Source organism: Octodon degus, unplaced genomic scaffold (assembly GCF_000260255.1).
Source record: "Octodon degus isolate 3935 unplaced genomic scaffold, OctDeg1.0 scaffold00089, whole genome shotgun sequence".
Lineage (NCBI taxonomy): Eukaryota > Metazoa > Chordata > Mammalia > Rodentia > Octodontidae > Octodon > Octodon degus.
In genome coordinates, this window is record NW_004524665.1 from 8,426,743 (window position 1) to 8,438,524 (window position 11,782).

Below are 11,782 nucleotides of genomic sequence, written 5' to 3' on the forward strand. Positions count from 1 at the left end.
TTTCCACCCTGGCAGGACCTCAGGATGGGCACCCGGTGGAGCCATCACCTCCCGGGACACTTGGTCCTCCCGGAGCGGGGAGCCCGGCCCCGCAGCTCACACCCGCTCACCTGTCTGCTGGCCGCCACGGGGCGCCTGGATCTCAGACCTGTCCTGAGACCTTGCTGCCTTTGCTGGAGGTGAGCTGAGGTGTCAGCTTCTCTGTGGTTGTGGGGTGACGGGGTGGCCAGCTCCGGGACCTGACAGGCCCCCTGCCGACCTGGATGGGCTGTGAGGAGCTCCAGACGCGGCTGTGCGGAGGCCACCTTCGCGCCCCCGCCAGCCGCAGTGCCGCGGAGGCCCAGGGGGAGCTCTGGCCTTTCTGCTCCTCCGGTCCGCGCCTGTCGCGGGCGGAGCAGCGGCTCGGGGAGCACTCCGCAGCCCAGGCTCCTCCCGATGGCCCTGCGTCTCCTCACGGTGTAGATGCTCGTGAGTCCACGTTTAGCGCAGGCGCCCCATTCCCTTTGGGAGCTGGTTCAGGGCAGCGTCGGCCTCTTCTCCTTCCCTCGCCCCTCCATCCCCTTTCCACTTCTGGGTCCATTTGTGAAGCGCCTCTGTTTCCTGTCATCTGCCTCTTGCTTTGCTCTGTGTTTACACTTTGATCTCCCAGGTGAGAGAGCCACGTGACAGCAAAGCATGGGCGTCTGACTTACTTCACTCCACCTTGTGTTCTCTAAGTGCGTCTTATCCTGCCGTCTACAAATACTTTGACTTTTTCCTTCTTTATAGCAGAGTAGTACTCCATTGTGTATAAATTCACTTTCTCTATCCATTCATCTGTCGGTGGACACAGAGGCTCTGAATTCTACATCTCTATTTGCTCCAACTCTGAGGGTCTCTGTTGAAGCCCCTGAGGTGAGGGATGAGGGGAGAGGGGGCTCCCAAATTTGAGGTAGGGTCTGTAAGCAGTGATGACATGGCCACTCAAGCATGAAGCATGAAGCAAAGGCCACCAGTGTGGAGGGGTCATGACACTGGCCCTCAAGGGTGAGGTGAGACGGAGGCCTGATGGAACTGGGGTGCCCGGAAATGCCTGCTTCTCTCCTTCACGGATTGCTGTTCTCCCCATCCAGTCAGTACTGCCTGGACCTGTCCTGGGCACAGATAGCCAGTGCTTAGGAGGCAGGAGGAAGTCTTGCTCACGCCACCCTGCCCTGAGAGCTGTGGCTGTGACTGCCCTGGCCACTCTCTCCTTCCCCTCCACCTCCCGCGCTGTGCTCTGTCCCCTTTCTAAGCCTCCTGCAGGTACAGAGGCTGATTCTCCCCACACCTGTCCACTGTGCTGGCAGAAATCAGAGATTGACTGCACCAAGTTCCACCCACAGCACAAGGCGACGGGAATCTTATGCGCGGGGTGGGGATTCCCACGGCAGGGCCACTTGGGAAGCAGTGTTGCCCAGCTTGTGCTGCCCTGGGACCCAGGGGCTCAGCTACACGTTCCCTGCTCTAGGGAGTCGGGGACTTAGGATCACACAAAGCCCACCTGTGATGGGCAAGAGTGGGTCTGCCTTGCAGGACCCTCCTTGGGAAGCAGCCAGAAAGCTGCGGGGTCAAACAGCGCACGACACTGAGCAGAACCTCGCCAAGGCTGCAGGGCTGCAGGGAGGCAGCCAACCTGAGGGCCTGTGTGAGATTCCGCTGAGGTGGTCGGCAGCAGGCAGCAGGTGGCGAGGAGGCACTGGTGCTGGGAGCACCTTCTCTGGGCTGTGGCCACGCTCTGGTCAAGCGGCCCAGTGATTCACTCTACATTCCTGAAAATACCAAGAATATAGGAAAGCCAGGATGGTGGCCCCCTAGCAGGGACCCTGGGGAAGGCCAGAGGGGCTCCTGGTTCTGGTGGGCTCTGTTATGATCTGGGTGCTGGTAACACGTGCCATGTTTGCCAGAGGTGAGCCAGTGACCTGATGTGGCTCCCTTGCTGGCTGGTGCCTGGTGTGCTGATATCTGGAAGTTCAGTTGGGCCACCCTGCTGCCCAGTGGCTTGTGCTTCCCAGGACTGTGGTTAGGCAGCAGAGAGAACTGCAGAGCACAAGGTACAGAGGCAAAAGAGAGTGCTGCCAGCAGGGAAGGTTCCCACCAGGTGTAGACCCACCGTCCCTTTTGCACTCTGCTGTCAGAAGCAGCCCAGTCACCCTAGGTGGCATGTTAGAGGACATACATTCAACAGTCGCCTGAGACAGGGACCAGATCACCTTCCAAAGAGCCTGAACTGTGGAGGTACCTTGCAGTCATCTTTGGAGATCTGTCATCTGCTACCTGTCCATGGCAAAGCCCTGTGGCCCCAAAGCCAGAAAACCCAAGCAGCCAAGTCCTTGGACCAAGTACAGAAGTGTTACTCCCCACCAAGAGGGGAGGGGACCCATGGCCATCGTGGGGCTCAGCCTGGGGTGGCGAGTGCAGTCAGGACCCTGGCCCGGATACCTTCCCCTCAGGCCCTGAACTAGGGCAGTGCTGCCTGGGGTCTCCTGGGGGCTTTCACGGAGTCTGCCTCAGTCTAGGGATGTGGCTCCTGCAGACACCGCCACCAGCTCTCTGGACACTCAGAAGCCACCACAGTTTTGCCTGGGAATTGCAAGAGGCCACAGAATCCTCAACAGAACCAGTGCTTTCGGGCATGGTGAAGCACACCTATAATCCCAGCCCTGAGAGGCTGAGGAGGAGGATCACAGACTCCAGTGGATCACAACTTAGCAAAGCTCGATCTCAAAATGTAAAAAAATCATGAAGGAGCCTGAGGGTAGTTCAGTGGGTGAGCTCTGCTCTTCTGGGCTCGAGCCCCAGGACTGTAAAACTCAAAATGAAAACAAAACCATCGCTAATGACCGAGAGCAAGGCTGTCCACAAAGCCGTGGTATGTGTGGGAGAGGGTGCTTCCTGCTGCCACTGCAGAAGGCGGGGAGAAGGCGCGGTGGGCAGCGGGGGCCCAGCACTTGCTCTCACGTGCAAAGCAGAAGTGAGAGCTGTGCACACGCTGCGAGGAGTTAACGCTCCTCCACCACCACTGCGGGGGACGCAGGGGAGCCTGAGCCCGGCCCGGCAGGCAAGCGGCTTGGGCGGTGTTAAGTCCGGTGTTTAACAGCTCGCTTCATGGGCAGGAGGGGCGCGGAGCTAATGGCAAGAGCAGGTGGCCCCGGTAGGGTTCAGGCCGCTAACTGAGAGTGAATATAGGTTCATGAAACAATGAGCCTGCAAGAAAGTCCTGTCCACGCAGAGTCCCCGACTCAGTTCGTGGGTGTGGCCACCAGTGAAGGCCCTCTGCTCTCGGGAGATGCTCCCGGCCTGTGGAGCTCAGCCCTGAAAACTTCAAAAGAATCCGGCCTTGCCACAAAGGGTGCCTTTCTTGAGGATGTGATGGATGCCAGCGCCTTGCACTGCTGAGGAGGAGGAGGAGGAGGGCCACCATGTGCCCAGACAGGAGTCCCTGAGGCCCCTGATGATGCAGCAGGGGCACAGGGAGCCCTTTGCTCCTATTACCAGAGCACTGGTCACCCAAAGCCTACCATTCCTGTTCCTTGCCCCTGTCCCTCCACCTGCTGCTCCCTGCGCTCCGTGTCTCCACCTGCAGACAGCAGAAGGTCACTGCAGGCCCCACGCCTTGTGGCTCTGGGACCACTGACATGAAGTTGCCAGTGAGCATCTAACACACCCCAGTGTGGAGAGCCATTGCCAAAGCCGGAGCAGCCCAGGCACATGACAGCTGGCCTCCAGGGGAGCAGCCCAGGCATGTGACAGCTGGCCTCCAGGGGTGCAGCACTCTGACCACATCCTGGCCCCATGAAATGTGGCCTTTGCGTGTTGTCTCCTAGATATATGTGCAGATGCCCGATTAGGCAGGGTGGGAGCAGCAGGCCCCCCCCGACCTTGCTTAGACCTTGCCAAGGCTACGGGGGAGAAGCCCTGGGCACATGGGGCCCAGTCTGACAGGGGCCCCTGTCTGCCCCACTGGCTTCTGGGCTCCAGGCAATCTCCACCTGGGGCTGCAGCCGGGCCTCCCGCCCAGACATCTGCCACCTGAAAAACAGCAGCTGCCACCCAGGTGTCACTCCGTAAATCTGTACGGGGAGGAGGGTGAGAGAGGCTGCAGCTTTATGAGGTGCCACCTCTGTGATTAATGGGGTGCTGAGATGTGCAGGCCAGCAGGGTGGGACGAAGGACAGACATTGGTGCACTGCACATGCACACATGTATCCACACCTATACACACATGCATGTGAATGTGTTCACACAGGTCTGCATGTACATGAATAGATGTATACACATGCATATGTGCACACAGTCGTACACCTGTGTACCTGCACACAAATAAATACATATACTCTTATACACAAACATGGAGACATGCGTGTGACCACATATGCACAGGCACACACACATACACAGCACATATCCACAAGTATACACATGCACATGTGCACACACATATGTACATGTGTAAGACACACACACATATGCACAGTTACGTATGCGCACGCACGCACACACACACCGCACAGGAGTTCAGCCCCTGCCAGTATAGGTGGGGACCCTGTTTGTGTTTCCTTGTGGAATGTATCTCCTGGGCTGTGGTTACTCAATGGAAGACTAAAATGTGCAGGTTGGAAGAATGAAAGTGAAAACCCAGACATTTGGACAACATACCCAGAACACGTGCTAGCACGTCGTTTCAACTTTTAGGTATTAAATAGATACATTGAGGAAAGTCTATTTATTAGATATTGATGCAATAAGAAGGCAACAGGATGGCAGAGGAGGTCAGGTTCACTACTTACCCACGGTGTGCCAACTGCACCTGCTGTGTGCCAGCTGCCCCCATGGTGGCTTCCCACTTGCCATCTGGGTTAGCGCTCACTTCCAAGGACTTGCTGTCCACATCTAGACCCCAGCCAACCTCTGGCCCTGCTTCTGCTCCTCCAGTTCTTATAACAGCAGAGCCAGGAGGCCAGCTTAGGAGCATCTGGGCTGTAGCCCTGGGCTGCACAGGGCAGGGCGAGGCTCTTCACATCTAGTTAGAGGGTGGAAGGTGTGCGAGGGGATGGGCTCCTCCTGCTCTGTGATCAACCGCGTGGGGCACAGCTGTCAGGCTCCAGGCCGTGTGGAAGTGAATTGATGCATGACCTGAGGGTCACGGCCAGGCCATCGCCGCAAGTGAGACCAAGGGTTGGCGAGAGAGGAAGCGCTCACTGGCACCAGTAGTAGACAGGACACGCCTCCTATGTGCACACTTGGAGCTGCTATTCTCAGAACGATCCTTGAGCCATAAGGAGGAGCTGCTGCCTGCAGGAGGGGAGAGCAGGTGCAGGTGTGAACAAGAGGTGCGCCCAGCCACAGGGGCCCCAGGAGCATGGCTGGAGCTGTCCTCCCCAGTCGGGCAGGAACTGATGATGTCGCAGCATGGCGGGGCTGCAGGAGGAGCGGCATGGGGGGTGAGGAGGAGAGGTGACCTGGGCTTCAGGTCGTCATCCCAGTGGTCTTCGAGGTATGAGAGTGACACCCGGCCCCTGTCGTTATAGCTGAGAAGAGGGAATCTTTCTTGAAGAGAGGGTTTGATGGTTTGTGTCTAGATGTCCCCAAGCCTCATGGAGAGGTAGCTGGGGCTTTTCAGAGCGGGCTGCATAGAGTGTGTGATGCTGGCCATAAGGATGTGTGCTCCCTAGAGCAGTCTGCAGGTGGGCTTGGTACATACCATGAGCCAGGCAACCCAAGAGGCCGCAGAGGGGCAGGAGGAAGCTGCCTCTGTCTTGTCACTCACCCTGCTGCCTGCTGCCTTCCGCCTACCATGGGCCATTTTTCCTCTGTGACAACCCCCAGCTGCCATCTGCTTGGCACCAGCAACTAGGACCCTCTGCTCACTGTGAGCCTAACAAACCTTCCTCCCTTAATGTTGGGTGCCGGGTCTGAGAAAAGTAACTAAGACAGAGAGAACCATTTTCACAGAAATCAAGCAAAGAGAAGTGCTTGGGATGGAGAAAACACACAGCTCATCTCTCTGCCTAGACGCAAAGTTTTTAAAAATATTGAAACATGGAAACAGTGATCCTTCCATTTCTTTCCACTCCTAGAGACGCCGTTAGTTACGAGGTGCAGTGTGAGGGGGAACGGCTTCCCTCTGCGGGCTGAGCTGGAGAGATGACGCCGGCGGGGCCTGAGTCTGCAGAGGTGGCCCAGCTGCAATGATGCAGGTGTTGGCTTAGACTGAAGCCCAGACCAGGGGCCTTAGCCAGGCTGAAAGTCCGTGGAGAGAGTCCCAGTTAAAGTCAGAACCCCTAATAGGTGACACCTGAGTGTGTGAAAGTTGGGGTGAGGGAGAACTACGTCTGTTGGAATAAAGTCTGCTCTGGGTGGAACAGAGAAGGAAAAGTGCCTTGTACTAATCCACATTCTGTTGCTAGGATAGAGTGCCTGCGAAGAAAGATTTATTCAGAGTTTTGGAGGTGGAAAGTCCAAGATCAGGGGCCGGTCTGGTTGGCCTCTGGGAATGGGGTCGCCACACGGAGCAAGCACGCTGCAAGCTGGCCGAGGGGTGGACTCGGACGTTCCTGCTCCGGTGTCTCCTCCTCCCTTTCCTCCTCCTGCTCCTCCTCCTTCTTGTCCTGCTCCTTCTTCTCCTTCTTCTAGTTCTCTTTTTTTTTTCTCCTTCCCCTCCTCCTGTTCCTCCTCTTCTCTTTCCCCTCCTTTTCTTCTCCTTCTCCTCCTCTTCTCCTTCCCCTCCCTCTCTCTCTCTTCTTCCCCTCCTCTTCCTGCTCCTCCTCTTCTCCCTTTGCTCCCTGTCCTTCTCCTTCTTCTGTCCCTCCTCTTCTCTTTCCCCTTCCTCTTCCTCCCCTTCCTTCTTCCCTTCCTCCCCTCCTCCCTTCCTCTTCCTGCCCCTCCTCCTCCTGCCCTCCTCTTTTCCTCTCTTCCCCCCTCCTGATCCTCCTGGTCTCCTCCCCTTCCTCCCCTCCTCCCTCCTGCTCCTGCCCCTCCTCTTCCCCTTCCTCCTCTGCCCCCTTTGCTCCTTCCTGGACAGCACAAGCAGCATCCTTACGCCATCTTCAGCTTCGCCCATGTTGCTTCTCCCTCACTGTGGAGCCAACCACAGGCTGAAATCTCTGAAGCAGACCCAAAACAAATCCTTCCTTGTTTAAGCCAGCTGTCAGGTATTTTATCCCGGTGATGAACTAGTGCAATTTCTAACACTTTAACACCACAAGAACCCAAAAGACAGCAGAATGTCTTCAAAGTACTGAAATACATGATTCTCCACCTAAGATTCTGCACCCACAGTACCCACCTTCCATGAAGGAGGACACAGTGAGACTCTTCTGACAAAGGAAAACGGGGGTTCGCAGCCAGGGGGAGGGGTGAGGTGGACACATGGGCGGGAGAGGAATCCGACCGCAGCCCGAGAGGCCATGGTGTCCACGAGGAGCCCATGAGATGGAGGACGCAGCCTGCTCAAGACCACGGGCGTGGGGGGGCAGGCAAGTAGGGAGCTGCAGCAGGAGCCCTGCAACCCTTTGAATTTTGGAGAGAAAAGCAAAGATAGTGTTTTTAAAATTTAATTTAAAGCCAGCATGGAAATAAAGGCCTGGAGAAGAGCACCATCCAAGGAGAGCCATTACAGCTGTACTAATGCAGGATCAAATAAAGCTTAGGCCAACAAATAATGGTCATAGCACACTGGCAAAGTGGGCCACTGGCCATTAAGACGCAGTTATTATGGTCTTGTGTCATTTAACATAGCTTCAAAATACATAGACTTGACAGAGCCACTGACAATGGGAATTACTAAAGGAATTGTATTATTTAGTTATAATACATTATAAAGATGAATAAGAGACATGACAAAATCACCAGGCCAATGAATATACTGATCCTCCCTTGCTAGTAATGAACCATAAGAAAGACAATGGCAAAGGAATATAAGATTTGAAATCCCATGAGCATAGTCTCTGCACCCCAAACTGGAGAGTGCTTATTCTCTCAAGAGCAAATGGAACAGTTCCAAAAAGGGCCATCGAAACTTGGCTCAAGTGTCTGAAGAGCTGGTGTCACGTGGACTGTGCTATTTCACCCTATTGTGATCAATGATGGAGGGGGACTCTGCAAACCTGCCACCAGCTCCAGCTGGAAGTTGTGGGCCCCTGAGCGACGGCTTCCCCAGTGTGCTCCTGTGGCCCCAGGCTCCAGTCCAGACTGGTTGTTCTCCAGGTCTCTTTGAGACTGCTGTTATCAAATGTCCTGCTCAGAGAGGTTTCCCGGTCCCCAACCAGTTCCCGTCAGTATCTCTGAGGTTGACTGCCCCCCACACGGCCTTCCTGTGCTGTTGGGGCTCCCAGGCAGATGTCCCCTCTAATTCAGAAGGGTACTACTCCTAGGCTCCTGCCAGCCCCATCCCTGCCCCCAGCCTCCCAGCTCCCAGCTTCCAGCTCCCCCAGGCCTGAGGCGCGATCCCTCTACACAAGGCTTTTTGCACCTGGGCACATTGCAGTCCCAGGGTGGGCACAAAGGACTGTGGGAGCCAGAGGAAGCAGCGGGCCTCTGTAGCACGCACACGCACATGTGTGAGGAGGGGTGTGTGCTGTCACGGGTTTTGCAAAAGTGGTGTCACTGGGGAGGGGCAGAAGACGCCACAGGCTGCTGTTCAGGCAGCTGGTAGAGAGAACTGTGTGCAGATGAGGTGCCCAGGCCACACACCAGCCGGTCCTCAGCCACTCTGTCCTGCGGGATTTCTCCCAGACCACACCAGGGTCCACAGAAGCACTGTTCAGCAGGACTTGAAATTGTCCTTCATCTCTGGTTTAGCTAGGTGACCATGCAGAGCCAGCAGAGCCAGGTGACCGCAGCAGCTCCAGGTGACCCTTGTGTCCCAGGCCTGCTGAGGAATTCATTGTCCGGAGGCAGAGAGAGGACAAAGGCTGAGTGCGCGTCTGCACCTCTGGGAACGGAGGCTGCACAGCGGGCACGCCAGAGCCCCGCACGGAGCACCTCGGGGGGTGCTCGGGTCCCGCACCTGCCACCCAGTGCCAGCAAGCTAGCATGGCCACCTCAGCAGGCCAGTCCCACCTCACACTAAGTGGTGCTGGAGACATGGGCTCAGTGGCTTCCGTTTCATCTACAGAGTTTCGTTAATATTTTTGTTGTGGAGTAGATATTGCAAAGGCCCAGTAGATCTTGTTTTGCATTTTTACATATTCACGTGGCAATACGATAAACATGGTAGAAGGAAATGTTGGGTGTCTATCAAAGGAGTTTTCTTAAATGCATCTATATATGCTTTGAACTTGAAAAACTCTGATCACTTATTTTTCTTTTGAAAAATTATTGCATTTATATGCCACAACATGAATGCACCATAACATTTCCCTTTCCCTCTGCCTTTTTCAGAGCTTAAAACTCTGCTTTTCATTATCAGAAAAGCTAGGCCTGTGTGCTCTCTCCTCAGATCCACTCTGTAAAATAAATAACATGACATTCCATTAAATTAGCCTTCATAGATGTTGCAGTACAAGTTTTTTTTAAAAAAGAAAGATGATGAAAAACGTGAAAACATCAATGACTTTTTATCAGAAAAATTTCCTTCACCTCTGAAGGAGACTGGAATTAATTTAAGTAGTCCCCAAAATAGACAAGGAGGCCTGCGCTGGCCAACATCTTTCTCTAGCAGCCAAACGACAGCTCTCAGAGGTGGACGCTGGCTGAGGTCCGCAGGTGGGCAGCCGCACCATGTGTCTGTGTGTGACTGGACCCCAGCCCCGTCAGGTGAGGGACTCGCAGGGGCATTTAGGAGACCAGCGCGCCCTGTGCACGCCCCGTGCCGAGCAGGGTCCACTTAGAAGTCCTTCCAGCTTTTCAAAGGGAGATTACATCCCTTTGAAATTCCCTTAAAGAAGAACTTCCACCTCTGCTTTCTATTATGCTGCTGCATTAGCTCTTCTATTAGGGTAAAAAGAAACACATTCTGCTCTTTAAACAATAGGAACAGGGAAATGTCACTCTGGACAGCTTTCCTTTCCTGGGGAATTCGAATCCATTCACATCCTCAAAGGCACTTCCATTGCTTAGAGAGGGACAGAGGGCCACTTAACATCCCCACCCCTGCAGCTGGGCCCTAGCAGAGATGCCAGCCCACTTAGAGCAGGCAGGACCCTCGTGTGCCATGGCTCTGGGGGTCGTCTGGGCAGCTGGAGCCTGGGCTGGCCCTGCAGGCTGCAGCTGTCTGGCTGGATGGGGCAGGTGCCAGCTACCCGGCTTGGGCGCAGGGAGTCGAGGCAGCGATATCCTGGTAGCTCTCATGAAAAAGTTCTTATGAAGTGAGTCCTGGTGCCGCCGGAGTGACAGCAATCCCTGCGTTTGCCACCTGCAGCCCGACCTCCAGGAGCTTTGCTTGTTTGTTTTCACCATTGTCTAAAGAAGAGGTGCTGAATCTCTCGGGACTGGCTACAGCAGTGCCTATCTCACCCATAGCTCTTGGGGCGCAAGCTGAAGTCTGTGTCCTTTATGCTCACAGAATCACCAGCCTTGTCACCACCTGTCCCCTGAATGTAGCGTGAGCCATCGGCTTCCTCGTGGCCATCGCCGACCAGCTCAGGACAGAATTCAAGCTTCGCACGGCCGCTGATCACCAGCATGTTTCCTGCTGTGAAGTCAGCTTTGCTCCTCTCCATATCTTGTTTAAGTGTATCAATCTTTTCTTGTCTTTTTCTTTCTTCCATGAGAAAGATTTGAGAGTGGTTTTGGTGACATGTGGATCTTGGGTAGACTGCTCTCTTTTAATGAGATCTAATGACATTTGTGTTCTTTCTCTACTTTCTTTTTACCTTCTTGCAACACAAATCCAGAAGGAAGCACATGATGATGTGTACAATCGTCACCCCTGTGGGGCACTCCCCAGATCCGGCACACTTGTTATTTTCAGTAGCTTCAAGGAGACACGTGCAAACTATTTGAGGTCTTAGTTTTTGCTTTTCCACCTCACCATGCTTCTTGTTCATATATCTTCCAGCCTTTTCTCAGCCCAGTTACCCACTGTGTCTGTTCCAAGTTCCTCGCCTCTTGTGTCCACACAAACCCTCCATTGTCACACTTTCTCTCCAAAGTCAGGCCACGAGAGAGCTTGCGCTTGTCGCCTTGCGTGCACTGTCCTTGCCCGAGACAGACACATTACAGTCTTGGGTTCTGCACCTTTCTTTGGCTTTTGAGCAGTAACTTCAGGTCTGAGCAGCTTGCTTAGCTCCAGCAGCTCTCTTCTGTCACCTTTCTTCAGTTTCTTTTCAGCTTCACTTTGTGCTGCCTGATGTGGATTTTAGTGACCAAATTTAATGATCAGTGACAGCTTTGATAAACTTCTGTTGCTTTGCTCCTTTCCTACTTTTTAGACTGAAAGATCTGTCTTGAATAATCTTCTCCTTTTTCTGCTTCACCTTTTTGCTGCCCCTGGCCTGAGCCTTTTCTTGGGGGACACTGCAAAGAGGTGGCATTGGCCAGACTTAAGGACAGATGGACACCACAGGGGAGTTCGGCACCACAGCAAGGGAGGAAGAGGGGGCCACCATCTCTGTCGTGGTGCATGGCTGTATGTTCATTTTGAAGAATAATTAATGGCACAAGAACATTTTTCCAACATGGTATTAAGAAGGAAAATTACATAATTACTCACTTTTTCTTATGTTATATACCATCATTCACTCCTTCATTCACCAGAAATGATTACTGATGGGTATTGTCAAAGATCACTGCTGAAGGTGGTAGATGAGTGCACGTGTGT

At 54.2% G+C, this 11,782-nt stretch overlaps 1 pseudogene; it reads right to left on the bottom strand.

Annotated features, from left to right (window-relative positions):
* Positions 1-10,307: 10,307 nt before the first annotated feature.
* Positions 10,308-11,495, bottom strand: LOC101583542 (annotated as a pseudogene).
* Between the last annotated feature and the right edge of the window lie 287 nt (positions 11,496-11,782).